Below are 15,263 nucleotides of genomic sequence, written 5' to 3' on the forward strand. Positions count from 1 at the left end.
TGTAGCATTACTCGTCTTAAAAAACCCAACTAAGCAAACCTCCCAACATATCGCACGGGAAAAGACCCGGCCGTGCCGTTTTAGTCGGGATTACCGGATTACTAGTAGTAGTATCGATGGATCGCGCGAACCAACAGATTTTTTTGAGGGGGCGAAGCACCTAGTTTAAGGCCTCCTTTGGTTCATAGGATAGAAATGTTGTAGGAATAGGAAAATCATAGGAAGTGAGATGACATGCATCTCAATTCCTATAGAGAAAGAGATGTCATTTGATGCATATGATAGGAATTTTTCCATTGAGTCTTAGCTAATGTTTTTTTCCTCCAAAATGTGAAGGATTGATTCCTATCCTATATAGGAATAGGAATCCATTCCTACAAACCAAAGGGCCTCAAAGGAAATTTTCCTATGCAATCCTATCCTATAGAAATCCTATGACATTCCTACAAACCAAAGGAGGCCTAAAAGGAAAAAATGCGGTACACTCACATCACTCATGTCGCGGTCGCATTGCACCCCACACACATTCGGTCTTGCACACAGCTCACGCAAACGGAACGCGCTTCGGCTTGCCTCTTCACTGACACGTGGGACTACACTTGGAGAAACCGACCATGCGCCAAACTCCCCCCGCCCATCGCGCGAAAATCTCCCCCCCCACACCCAAAAATTCCCCCCAAATCCGATTCAACCGCCCTTCGGCCAACTAGCCAATAATATTCCCCAAACCCCCTCCCCCCTGTCCCCCTCCACTCCATTCGCTCCGCCAAATACGCCCTCCCCGCCGCGCCGATACGTCGGCACCGCGGTTTGGCGATCCTCTCGCTCCCACAGTACGCTCTCGTAGACTGCCGTCCTCTAGCCGCGCCGCCACCTCTGGCTACGTTCTTGTGGAGGCGCACGGCGGTCAGCGCCACCACCGCTGGCGACGTTCGTGTGGAGACGTACGGCGGTCAGCTTCTCCCACGGTACACACATTCTAGACTGAGGCCCCATTCATGTCGGTGTAGCGCTGAATGTTAGCTGATAGACGCTGTTAATCTCACTGTTTGCCGAAGTAGTTTACTGTCAATATGCTCTGCTTAAGAAGCTTCCTTGCCCTCTTCTGCACTCAATCTGCTTAGCTGAGATGGCATGCCAAGGCCGATTAGTTGCTAAAATATCCTGCCATATATTTATTGTGACGTAGATTGCCATGGTCTAGTAGCCAATCTGTTAGCTGAAATAGCTCTACACCGTTTTATACTCGATCTTTGTTGCTGCGATGGCCTTAGATAGTTTGATGGCTGTGTGCTCGGCCTCATTGACTGCTGAAACAACCTGCCATAATTTGGCACTCAAATTTATTTGCTGAATTAGCTTTACATATATTTCGTTACTTAGATCTGCTCGTCCAAATATCTTGCCATAGCTTTAGACATCGACCTAGGTATTTTTTCTGGACTTCATAAAAAGCATGTATGTTTTTCCTGTAATATCTAGTAGAAGAACTAATTTGTATGTCTAACAGATGGACATGACTTGGATAACTTCTGCTTGAAGATTCTCCGCTGCATATGTCAAGGGGGTTGAAAACTTCATGAACTTTATCAGAGCTGAGTACGATGGTCCGAAATCAGATGTGCTCTGCCCATGTAGCAGTTGTATGAATTCAGTTACAAGACCCCATTTAACTGTGCAAAAATCATCTACACTTGTATGGGATGTCGGTCACATATACTAGGTGGGTTCATCATGGTGAAGCTGTGAACGTCAATGTTATTGACTGCGTGGAAGCAGCAAATCACCATCTTGATCTTCCTGATGCTCAGGTGGAAGAGGAGGAGGAGGTGGTGGTGGCGGAGCCAGTGAGTTTGACCAACATTGAAACAATGCTACGAAATGCTCGTGCATTCCGTGAACTTTCACCTACAGAAGGAAAACGGTGGGCCCGCATGTTGGAACAATGCAACGTTGCCGTCACCCTAGGAAATAAGCTGTCAGTATTCTCAGCTATGGTCACCTTTCTTCAGGTGAAGACATCTGAGCGGATGACCAACAAATCATTTGATGCGATGTTGGCTGCTTTCCGTGAATCTTTCCCAGATGCGTCTGAGCTGCCACACACCTACAGTAAAATGAAGAATTTCCTTCGTGCAGTTGGAATTGGATATGATATGATCCATGTTTGTAAGAATAATTGTGTTCTATTCCGGAAGGATTATGCCAACTTAAGTGAATGCCCGAAATGCAAATCATCAAGATGGAAAGATGGCGATGCTATGAAGAGGATTCCTCATAATGTTCCGAGACATTTTCCAATTACACCAAGATTGCAGAGGTTGTTTCATGATGCTGAAACAAGAGAGGATGTACTATGGCATTCTAGGAACCAGGAGTACATAGATTAGAATGTAATGAGCCATCCATCTCATGGTAGTGAGTGGAAAAGCTTCAATGATAAACACAAAGAGTTTGCTGCTGACCCGAGAAACATTAGACTTGGCTTAGCTTTAGATGGATTTAACCCATTTGGCCACCAGAGCACCACATATAACATGTGGCCAGTGCTTGTTATCCCTTACAACATGCCTCCAAATGTCTGCACCAAAGAATCAAACTACATGATGGCCTTGCTCATCCCAGGTCCAAAAAGTTCTGGAAAGGATTTTGATTTGTTCATGGAGCCTCTTGTGGAGGAACTTCAACAGCTATGGAAGGGTGTTCTCAGTCGAGACCTATATAGCAGCCCACCAGTTGATTTCTTTCTACGTGTTGTTATAATTTGGTGTATCCATGATTATCCGGCTTTGGGTACTATGTTAGGGCGAACGACACATGGTTACAATGCATGTGTTCGCTGTGACAGGAATCCGCTGTCATACGCAATACTTAGCAAGATCTGTTACATTAGACACCGCCATTTCCTTTCCAAGGACAAGCCGCATCCTAGAAAATACTGAAGACATGTGTTTAATGCAAAGCATGAAAACTGTGATGCGCCAAAGAGGCTCACCGCCGATGAGTTGCAAGTGGAATTAGAGAAGGTCAGGCATATTACACCAGGAAACCATCCTGGTAATGGTAGCAGGAAAAGGAAGCATGGCAGGGTAGAAGAGAGATTATTGTTTACCCACAGGTCCACTTTGTGGGACTTGGAGTATTGGAAAGATTTGGATCTAAGGCATAATCTTGATGTGATGCACATCGAGAAAAATATATGTGACAGCATTATCGGCACACTTCTTAATATTGAAGGCAAGACGAAAGATACCTTAAAATCTAGGATTGATTTGACACACCTGGGTATCAGAAATGATTTGCAGGTGCAAGATGAAGGTAAACCACGGGATATGGCACCAGTTGTGTACGTCTTGGACTAGGTAAAAAGAAAAGAATTCTGCGAGGTCCTGTCACGTGTGAGATTCCCACATGGATTTGCTTCCAACCCTGAAAGGAGAGTAAGTGCAGATGGAAACAAGGTACAAGGGTTGAAAACTCATGACTGCCATGTCCTACTTCAAAGGGTTTTACCTGTTATCCTTAGAGGATTGGGCCGCCCTGACTTATACAGAGCAGTTGCAGAGTTGGGACAATTCTTCAAGGAACTCTGCAGTAGGAATATCAGGATAAATGCTTTGGAGCGTCTTAGAGACAAGATACCAACTATCCTATGCAACCTTGAGAAGATATACCCTCCAGCCTTCTTTGATGTGATGGTGCATTTGGCTGTTCATCTACCTGATGATGCACTACTTAGAGGTCCAGTACAGTAAGCTGGATGTACCCTATTGAAAGGCGGCTAGGCACTTTCAAGGGCTATGTTAGGAACAGAGCTAGACCCGAGGGTTCTATTGCAGAGGCCTACATTGCTACAGAAGTGTTGACATTCTGCTCAAAATACATTGAAACAGCTGATCAGCTTAGCAAAGAGGTGGGTGAAGAAAATCCCAGGCTCAATGTTTTCGATTATTCTGTTCGAGTTACAGGGAAGAGTCGACAAGAGGACAAACCTAAAGATTTGGACAAAATGGTTTCGTATGTGTTGAATAACTGTCTTGAGATACTACCTTATATCAAGTAAGTGCAGTACTGCAGCTTATACATCGTAATCTACTAAACTTGCAGCACATTCTTATATATTTAGATGTTTGACGCGATCACTATGTTGTGCAGCATCTACAATGAGGAGTTACTGCCGCAAAATCCAAGAAACATTGACAAACTGGTTATGGCAGGATTTGCGAAATGGTTCAAGAACCATGTAAGCTTTTGAAGTGCACTGTCAGTTTTTTTTAATATATTGAGTACATAAGATGATCGGCTTGTCTATTTTCTAACCATAGGTTAAGAAGATGCGGGAGGATGGGCAGGCAGTTGATGATGCCCTTTACTCACTAGCAATGGGTCCTGATACTCGGGTAAGACATTATGAATCTTGCGTTGTTGGAGATGTGCGCTACAACACTGTTGCACGAGACGAAGGCAGGAAGACACAAAACAGTGCCATCATGAGCACGGATACGTATGACAAAGAGATAACTGAAATGTATGCTAACATAACAAACATTATTCAGTTGCAGTATATCTCCAGTTTCGAGGATCATCAGTGTGTGGTTCTGTTGTGCTGTCATTGGTATAACCTGTTTTCTAGGATCGCAAAACCCAGAGCTGATGATTATTTCAAATCCATCAATGTCAAGGCGGCGTACCAGACCAACGAGCCTTTTATTTTGGCAAATCAAGCAACACAAATATTTTTTTGGAAGACACATTTGCACGTAGCGATGACTCGAGAGTATTGCAAAGGTTTGAGCAGAGGAATCCGTTTAATGAAGTTGCATAACAAGATGATGCTACACTGCTCCTGATGTACAAGATAACACAGATGTTCCTAATATCTTTGAGAACCATCACGTCAATGACGCCGGCGAAAAGATTGTCTGTCGTACTGTGGACATACAAGAGTTGATCAAGAAGAAGCCAACGTTCGAGGACGTTGAGGACAAAGAAGAAGATGACACCGTGGGGAATTACGATTCAAACTGATACACATGGCGAAGATGTTGACGCTGCTGCTGCGGATGATGATTACATTGCTTTTGTCGTATTTGCCTGTCAAAAGACGTTTTTTTATCTACGATGTGAAATTGTGTTTGCTATGACAACTGAAACCTGATGAACATGTTGTTTAGTATTTTGCTGTGAGAACATCACTTGTTATGTATGCTGATTTGTGTTTGGTGATTGTATGACAACTAAAACATGATGACATTGTTGTTTAGTTGTACTCATATTTGGCTGTGAAACTTGAATTTGATGACATAGTTTGCTGTTGGACTGCAATTTGCTTGACGTCTTCGAATGAGAACAAAGCTGACCCGACAGGGCCTCTGATATTTATTTATTTATATGAGCAAAAGGGGATACCCCCTGATTTCCATTAATAGAAATCTTTAGATGTTCACAACACTACGCCCAGCCTGCTACACAGGTTTCATTCATTACTAGTTTCAGCAAAGTGCTCGTGTTGTAGCCACTGAATACATCACGAGTGCTACATACACTGCAAATAAAGAGACAATCATCCTACAGAGCACATCGATTTTGCCCATTATCTTCACAAGCTCTTTCATCTCCTCATTGCTGTCAAGGCCGTTCAGCAGCTGTTGCTTGGCCATGATCAGAGGAACTGCATCTTTAAGCTTCTGCTTTGTATCTTCCTCTTCTGTCGTTCCTTTAGTTACTTGTCCAACACCCCAACCTGTTGGTATTGGGATTCCTCGGCTAACCAAATAATCAGCGTAGTTGCATTCCCCCACATCAGCAACTTCCCAGAAATACAAATCACATGAATCTTCCCTTTTCTGCATGAATCAAATTGGTAGATCATCAACCAAACTATTAAAAAAACATCAACTGAAAGCAGCAGAACAACACCTAAACATATTATTACCCCATGATTCGGGCATTTATAGAAGACTCGGCCAGGGTTGCGGATTGTGGTTGAGACGCGATGGATGACTCTGCATGGTTTGCAGAAGTGGCACCACACCAACGGCAGCAGGTTGCGATGAGCAATCGGCTGCGGTGCGCGTGCCGGCGAGGGTGTGATGAGACCCACAGGCGATGGTACGGGTTGTGACTTGGCGCATATCTGGTTGTTGCCTGCTGAAGAGCAGGTGGACGAGCAGCCAGCGGACATGGTTGCTGCGGCCAGAGCTTCTGATGCTAGGCAGAGTAAGTAGAGAAGAGGAGAAGCAAACACTGGATATGTCAATTTCATTACTTGCAGAGAAGTTTGATACTTGATAATTGTTTTGAGATATGGAGATGGTGATATTAGAGTCATGCTAGTTGAGTAGTGGTGAATTTGAGAAATACTTGTGTTGAAGTTTGTGATTCCCGTAGCATGCACATATGGTGAACCGTTATATGATGAAGTCAGAGCATGATTTATTTATTGATTGCCTTCCTTATGAGTGGCGGTTGGGACGAGCGATGATCTTTTCCTACCAATCTATCCCCCTAGGAGCATGCGCATAATACTTTGTTTCGATAACTAATAGATTTTTGCAACAAGTATGTGAGTTCTTTATGACTAATGTTGAGTCCATGGATTATACGCACTCTCACCCTTCCACCATTGCTAGCCTCTCTAGTACCGCCCAACTTTCGCCGGTACCATAAACCCACCACATACCTTCCTCAAAAAAGCCACCATACCTACCTATTATGGCATTTCCATAGCCATTCAGAGATATATTGCCATGCAACTTTCCACCGTTCCGCTATTATGACACGCTTCATCATTGTCATATTGCTTGCATGATCATGTAGCGTTCATAATTCTTCATACATGTCACTCATGCATCATTGCACATCCCGGTACACCGCCGGAGGCATTCACATAGAGTCATATTTTGTTCTAAGTATTGAGTTGTAATTCTTGAGCTGTAAGTAAATTAAAGTGTGATGATCATCATTATTAGAGCATTGTCCCAATGAGGAAAGGATGATGGAGACTATGATTCCCCCACAAGTCGGGATGAGGCTCTGGACAAAAAATAAAAAAAGAGAAAAAAAGAGAAGAGGCCAAAAAAAAGAAGGCCCCAAAAAAATGAGAGAAAAAGAGAGAAGGGACACTGTTAGTATCCTTTTTCCACACTTGTGCTTCAAAGTAGCACCATGATCTTCATGATAGAGACTCTCCTATGTTATCACTTTTATATACTAGTGGGAATTTTACGTTATAGAACTTGGCTTGTATATTCCAATGATGGGCTTCCTCAAAATTTCCCTAGGTCTTCATGAGAAAGAAAGTTGGATGCACACCCACTTAGTTCTTTTGTTGAGCTTTCATACACTTATAGCTCTAGTGCATCCGTTGCATGGCAATCCCTACTCACATTGATATCTATTGATGGGCATCTCTATAGCCCGTTGATACGCCTAGTTGATGTGAGACTATCTTCTCCCTTTTTGTCTTCTCCGGTGGCCATCTTCATCATCTCGATGCTCTCCATGACGAGGAGGGAGTAGTTCTCCCTCGGGGCTGAGGGTATGTATCAGTAGCTATGTGTTTGATCTCTCTCTCTCGTGTTCTTGAGGTGATACGATCTTGATGTATCGCGAGCTTTGCTATTATATTTGGATCCTATGATGTTTTATCCCCCCTCTACACTCTTGTAATGGATTGAGTTTCCCCTTTGAAGTTATGTTATCAGATTGAGTCTTTAAAGATTTGAGAACACTTGATGTATGTCTTGCCGTGCGTATCTATGGTGACAATGGGATATCATGTGATTCACTTGATGTATGTTTTGGTGATCAACTTGCGGGTTCCGCCCATGAACCTATGCATAGGGGTTGGCACACGTTTTCATCATGATTCTCCGGTAGAAACTTTTGGGCACTCTTTGAGGTTCTATGTGTTGGTTGAATAGATGAATCTGAGATTGTGTGATGCATATCGTATAATCATACCCACGGATACTTGAGGTGACATTGGAGTATCTAGGTGACATTAGGGTTTTGGTTGATTTGTGCCTTAAGGTGTTATTCTAGTACGAACTCTAGGATAGATTGAATGGAAAGAATAGCTTCGTGTTATTTCACTATGGACTCTTGAATGATCGATCAGAAAGGATAACTTTGAGGTGGTTTCGTACCCTACCATAATCTCTTCGTTTGTTCTCCACTATTAGTGACTTTGGAGTGACTCTTTGTTGCATGTTGAGGGATAGTTATATGATCCAATTATGTTATTATTGTTGAGAGAACTTGCACTAGTGAAAGTATGAACCCTAGGCCTTGTTTCAACGCATTGCAATACCGTTTACGCTCAGTTTTATCATTAGTTACCTTGCTGTTTTTATATTTTCAGATTACAAAAACCTATATCTACCATCCATATTGCACTTGTATCACCATCTCTTCGCCGAACTAGTGCACCTATACAATTTACCATTGTATTGGGTGTGTTGGGGACACAAGAGACTCTTTGTTATTTGGTTGCAGGGTTGTTTGAGAGAGACCATCTTCATCCTACGCCTCCCACGGATTGATAAACCTTAGGTCATCCACTTGAGGGAAATTTGCTACTGTCCTACAAACCTCTGCACTTGGAGGCCCAACAACATCTACAAGAAGAAGGTTGTGTAGTAGACATCAAAGCTCAACAAAAGAAGCTAAGTGGGTGTGCATCCAACTTGCTTGCTCATGAAGACCTAGGGCAATTTGAGGAAGCCCATCATTGGAATATACAAGCCAAGTTCTATAATGTAAAATTCCCACTAGTTTATGGAAGTGACAACATAGGAGACTCTCTATCATGAAGATCATAGTGCTACTTTGAAGCACAAGTGTGGAAAAAGGATAGTAACATTGTCCCTTCTCTCATTTTCTCTCATTTTCATTTTTTATTTGGGCCTTCTCCCTTTTTTTGTCCTTTTTTTAATTTCGTCCGGAGTCTCATCCCGACTTGTGGGGGAATCATAGTCTCCATCATCCTTTCCTCACTGGGACAATGCTCTAATAATGATGATCATCACACTTCTTTTTACTTACAACTCAAGAATTACAACTCAATACTTAGAACAAAATATGACTATATGTGAATACCTCTGGCGGTGTACCGGGATAATGAATCAAGAGTGACATGTATGAAAGAATTATGAACGGTGGCTTTGCCACAAATACGATGTCAACTACCTGATCATGAAAAGCAATATGACAATGATGAAGCGTGTCATAGAAAACAAAACGGTGGAAAGTTGCATGGCAATATATCTCGGAATGGCTATGGGAATGCCATAATAGGTAGGTATGGTGGCTGTTTTGAGGAAGGTATATGGTGGGTTTATGGTACCGGCAAAAGTTGCGCGGTACTAGAGAGGCTAGCAAATGGTGGAAGGGTGAGGGTGCGTATAATCCATGGACTCAACATTAGTCATGAAGAATTCACATACTTATTGCAAAAATCTATTAGTTATCGAAACAAAGTACTACGCGCATGCTCCTAGGGGGGTAGATTGGTAGGAAAAGACCATCGCTTGTCCCCGACCGCCACTCATAAGGAAGGCAATAAATAAATAAATTATGCTCCGACTTCATAACATAATGTTTCACCATACGTGTATGCTACGGGAATCACAAACTTCAACACAAGTATTTCTCAAATTCACAACTACTCAACTAGCATGACTCTAATATCACCATCTCCATATCTCAAAACAATCAAGTATCAAACTTCTCTTAGTATTCAATGCACTTACATGAAAGTTTTTATTATTGCCATGTTATTCTAAAGGAATCTCAAAATAATATAAGTGAAGCATGAGAGATCAATTATTTCTATAAAATAGAACCACCGTCGTGCTCTAAAAGATACAAGTGAAGCACTAGAGCAAAAACTATATAGCTCAAAAGATATAAGTGAAGCACATAGAGTATCCTAGTAAATTCCAATTCATGTGTGTCTCTCTCAAAAGGTGTGTACAGCAAGGATGATTGTGTTAAACTAAAAGCAAAGACTCAAATAATACAAGACGCTCCAAGCAAAACACATATCATGTGGCGAATAAAAATATAGCTCCAAGTAAAGTTACCGATAGACGAAGACGAAAGAGGGGATGCCTTCCGGGGCATCCCCAAGCTTAGGATTTTTGGTGTCCTTTTATTTTACGTTGGGGTGCCATGGGCATCCCCAAGCTTAGGCTCTTGCCACTCCTTGTTCCATAATCCATCAAATCCTTACCCAAAACTTGAAAACTTGACAACACAAAACTTAAATAGAAAATCTCATGAGCTCCGTTAGCGAAAGAAAACAAAACACCACTTCAAGGTACTGTAATGAAATCATTCTTTATTTATATTGGTGTTAATCTACTGTATTCCAACTTCTCTATGGTTTATAAACTCTTTTACTAGCCATAGATTCATCAAAATAAGCAAACAACACACGAAAAACAGAATCTTAAAAAAACAGAACAGTCTGTAGTAATCTATAGCTAATGCAAACTTCTGAAACCCCAAAAATTCTAAAATAAATTGCTGTACGTGAGGAATTTATCTATTAATCATCTGCAAAAATAATTAACTAAATAGCACTCTCCAATAAAAAATGGCAGCAATTCTCGCGAGCCCTAAAGTTTCTGTTTTTTACAGCAAGATCAAAAAGACTTTCCCCCAAGTCTTCCCAACGGTTCTACTTGGCACAAACACTAATTAAACACAAAAAACACAACTGAGGGAGTCCTGGATTAGGGGGTGTCCGGATGGCTGGACTATACCTTCAGCCGGACTCCTGGACTATGAAGATACAAGATTGAAGACTCCGTCCCGTGTCTGGAAGGGACTTTCCTTGGCGTGGAAGACAAGCTTGGCGATACGGATATGTAGATCTCCTACCATTGTAACCGACTTTGTGTAACCCTAACCCTCTCTGGTGTCTATATAAACTGGAGGGTTTTAGTCTGTAGGACAACATACACAACAACAATCATACCATAGGCTAGCTTCTAGGGTTTAGCCTCTCCGATCTCGTGGTAGATCTACTCTTGTACTACCCATATCATCAATATTAATCAAGCAGGACGTAGGGTTTTACCTCCATCGAGAGGGCCCGAACCTGGGTAAAACTTCGTGTCCCTTGCCTCCTGTTACCATCCGGCCTAGACGCACAGTTCGGGACCCCCTACCCGAGATCCGCCGGTTTTGACACCGACATTGGTGCTTTCATTGAGAGTTCCTCTGTGTCGTCACCATCAGGAAGGATGCCTCGCCCCGTATTTAAAGACGGCACCGTTCCTAAGGGAGCTTTGTCTGTCGGCCAAACCCTCCGGCTAGGTGGTTTTCTTATGACCGCTTGTTCGGCTTCTACGCCGATGATGACCTCTCGAGCCATCAAAAACAATCTTCATGTCAGCTCGGAACTCGCCGAGCAGTTAGATCCAATGGAGCTTGTCGGATTTCGGGTTCTGGCAGACCCTTGAGGTTCGAACACTGGGGTGCGCACGGAGATTTCGCCTTCTACCTACCTGCACCCCTCCGCCTTGCTAAGATCTAAGCTATGGAAAGAACAGCGCAAGAGACACAGGGTTTATACTGGTTCGGGCCACCGTTGTGGTGTAATACCCTACTCCAGTGTGTGGTGTGGTGTATTGCCTCTTGGGCTGATGATGATGAGCAATACAAGGAAGAACAGCCTCGCGAGGGTCTGTTCTTGGCTGATGGGATGAACTGCTAGGAGGAGTTCAGTCACCCTTCTCTCTCTCTCTCTCTTCTTGATTCTCTCTCCGATTTCCATCCCTCTACCCTGGGGGTGGCTAGTCCTATTTATAGGCAAAGGCCCTGGGCCTCTTCCCAAATATTGAGCGGGAAGGGCGCCAACAATGGGCCATTTTGAAGGGGAACATCTGGTACACTTATCCTGACTAAAGTTGGTCCTCGCCTGCCAAAGGCTCTGGTGGTGACGCTGGCTTGGGCTCCACAATGACTTCCTCCCTGCCGTTGGACTGGTCTTGGTCTTGTTGCACCGAAACAGGTGCCTTTGCTTGATGCTCTCGCCTGCGCTTGCTCCCTTTGCTCCAAAGAGGAAAGGAGGACACTGCGCGGGCTGGCGCCCGCCTGGCACCCTTGGTCGTCATGGCTTGCGTCATGGGCACCTCGTGAGGTACCCCGCCTTGATCTCTCCGCCTCCTCGCGAGCCAGCCTGACGAGGCCGTGCCCGAGGAAGCTCCGTGTCGTCCGCCCCGTGAGGCTTGGCCCCTCGCGAGGGTCTTGGGTCTGTGTTGATGAAGACGGGCCGTGCTGGGCCCCCTTTGAGCCAGGCCGCAGGCCGCAGGCAGGCAAGTCTGGGGACCCCCGTTCCTAGAACGCCGACAGTAGCCCCCGGGCCCAAGGCGCACCCGGACTTGGCCGTGCAAGGAGGCGAAAGGGCAAGGGCGAAGCACCGCGGGCCCTAACAGCCTGCGACCTTGGGCGCCACGTGGCGGTTGATTGGGCGTGGGCGGCACTGTTTCCCCATGCCCCCCTTATTTTGCGCCATGCTAGGCGGACTCGTAGTCGTACATGGTCACTCCCCTTTCTGTTGCTCGAGCGCCCTCTGTCCTTCCTTCGCTCGAACTCCAGCTACTGTTTTCAACCCAATCTCGAACCTCCCCCCTTCCCATCGCCATGGCTCCGATGAAGAAGGGAAGAGGGAAGAAACCCATGCCTTCGCCTTGCTCGCCGCTGTTGGCGGCCCCCGCCGAGGGCTTGGGCAAGGTCAGCTCGGCTCTGGCCAATATCTTCAGCGAATGCGGGAGGACGACGGCCTGGCCCCGTCTCACTTCTCCATCGACAGGATAGTCACCGAGGTCCAGTATTTCGCCGACGTCCTGTGGGCGGGTTTGGTTCCCCCCTTTTTTGATTTCTTCAATGTCGTGCTTTCCCACTATCAGATCCACATGATGCATCTGGGTCCTGAATCCATCACCCTTCTTTCGGTCTTCGCCTTTGTTTGCGAGGCAATGATGGGCATCCTTCCTTCGGTTGCCTTGCTGCGCCACTTCTTCTCTTTGCGTCTTGTCGACCCTACGCAATGCTCGGCGTGCGTGAGCTTCACTGCCGCGTCTGAGACAACGGCCTTAGGGATTGACTTCAGGCTCCCTCCGCCCGCGGCTGGGTTCCGCGAGCGGTGGCTGTATGTGGATGTAGGGGTGCCCAGCCCCCTGCTATTGGAGCCAACTTCGCCTGCTGTCCCCAATTCGGGCTGGGGCCAGGAGACGCTTGAGAGCCCCCGGCTCGTCTTCGTCTGGCACCGCTTCGCATTCTTGAGGTCTCTTGGCGTGACAACGTCCAAGGTGGTGAAGGAGTTCCTGCTACGCCGCGTTGCTCCTCTCCAACGCCACTCCCGCCGGATGTGGGCCTTCAGCGGGCGTGATGATCGTACGAGGCTCCAGAAAGAGGACCTGACGCCCGAAGTGCTGAGGACAGCGCTCTTGATCCTGACTGGGGACCCCAACCCTGGCAGCATCCAGCAGGGAGGGGCCTTGCTGTACCTCTGCCAGAACAGGGGTGATTTTGTGAATCAGATGCCTATCTTTGATGAGTGGGGGCCGCGCCCCGCCGGCCTCCAGGGGCCTCGCAAGAACCCAATGATGGTGACTGCCCTTCCAGTCGGCCCAGGCGACTCTTCCTCAAGTGGCGGAGCAGGGAGGCATGAGGCGCCAGAGGCCGAGGGGGCTCCCGGCAGGGTGACAACGCCGGGCGATGCTCATGAGGGGGCAGCTCTTGGGGCCCGTGCCGCTGAGGCTGAGGGTGGCAAGCAGCTGCCCTCAGCGTCTGCGACTGAGGCCCCTGAAGCTCCAGCTGCTTCTCTTGGCGAGGCGATTGGCAGCACGCATCAGGCAGGCGCCCCTGACGCGGATCTCCTTGACGCTCCGTCTTCGTCGCAGGTTGATCCTTGCGCTCAACTCTTGGGCCGCTTCCGCGTGGACTTTGAGGCCCTCCGGAAGAGAAGGGAGGCCCTGGGTGACGATTACCCTTGTCGCCTGTTGAAGCGTAGGAAGTACTTTGCCACTGATGAGTAAGCCTTCTCCTTTCCCAGCTCCCGATCCTTCTGTTGCTTTTACTGACCCTTGCTCCGCAGGACCCTTCCAGCCGAGCTTGCGGAGATGGCTGAGGTGTCGTCCCTCTTGGCTTCGCCCCCTCCATCGTCCTCAAGCGCTCCGAGCAACAGAGCCCTTGTGGTGAGGGCGATCAGGGAGGCGAACCATCCCGAGGCGCATCGTGGCCCTGCGCACCTCGCGATCCTCCTTCGCGGGCCTTCTCGTGGCATAGCCAGCCTGCCGTGTGCTTCTCGCCTGGTCGTGGACTCCGATTGGCTGAGACGCTCCCTGCGCTCTTCATCTGGGGACGAGCTGGCTCCAGGCCGGGCTTCTGGCATGGCGTGCCCGGCCGTCACGAGGGTGCCAGCCCCCAGCCCCCTGCCCGGAGGGGGAGTGCTGATTCATGGCCCCCGGTGCTTGCTTGGGGCAGATGATGGTGTGGAAGACGTGCTCGAGCGCGCCCGGGAGCATCGCGCTCTTTGCTAAGGATTCCTTCGAAGGGCGGCTGACGCGGTGAGCCTGCTTGGTGAGGAGCTTGCTGATGAAGACGCGCACCTTGAGGCCGAGGGCCTGCGCCTGGCTGCAGAGAGGCGCGAGCTAGAGGGCGCCATCGCCCTTGCGTGCCGTCAGCATGATCTTGACGACGCAGAGGCCAAGGCGTCGCTGGTGGCCTCTCGGGAGGCCCGATCTTGGGCCGCTGAGGAGGCCCGGGAAGCTGACCGGCGGCGAGAGGCGGCGGAGGAGCGGGCTCGGGAGCTCCTGGCCTGGTGCCACTCACTGGAGGAGCAAGTGGAGCTGCACGAGGCAGCCCTCGCGTCGATGAAGGTGGCCTCTGGCGACCTAGCAGAGCTCCAGAAGCATGAGGAAGTGCTGACGCTGGAAGCCGCCGAACGTACCCGTGAGTACGAGCGTCTAGAGATGAGGGAGCGCTTGGTGATGCAGGCGGAGGATGATGTCGCTGCATGGGAAGCCCGTGTCCTGGAGGAGGTCGGACGTCGGGTGGTGATGGCACGCTTGAACCTCGAGCACGAGTTCGAGGAGAGGCTGGGGTTGATCCAGGCCGAGGCTGAAGGTAGGACTGCTCCCTTGAGGGCTAAACTGGAGGAAGCGACGCGGCGGGCCGATGCTTTTCGGGCCGCCCTTGAGGTAGCGCAAGGGGAGTCAACCACCTCCCAGGCCGAGGTGCTCCTT

This window comes from Triticum aestivum, chromosome 7A, assembly GCF_018294505.1.
Source record: "Triticum aestivum cultivar Chinese Spring chromosome 7A, IWGSC CS RefSeq v2.1, whole genome shotgun sequence".
NCBI classification, from domain to species: Eukaryota; Viridiplantae; Streptophyta; class Magnoliopsida; order Poales; family Poaceae; genus Triticum; species Triticum aestivum.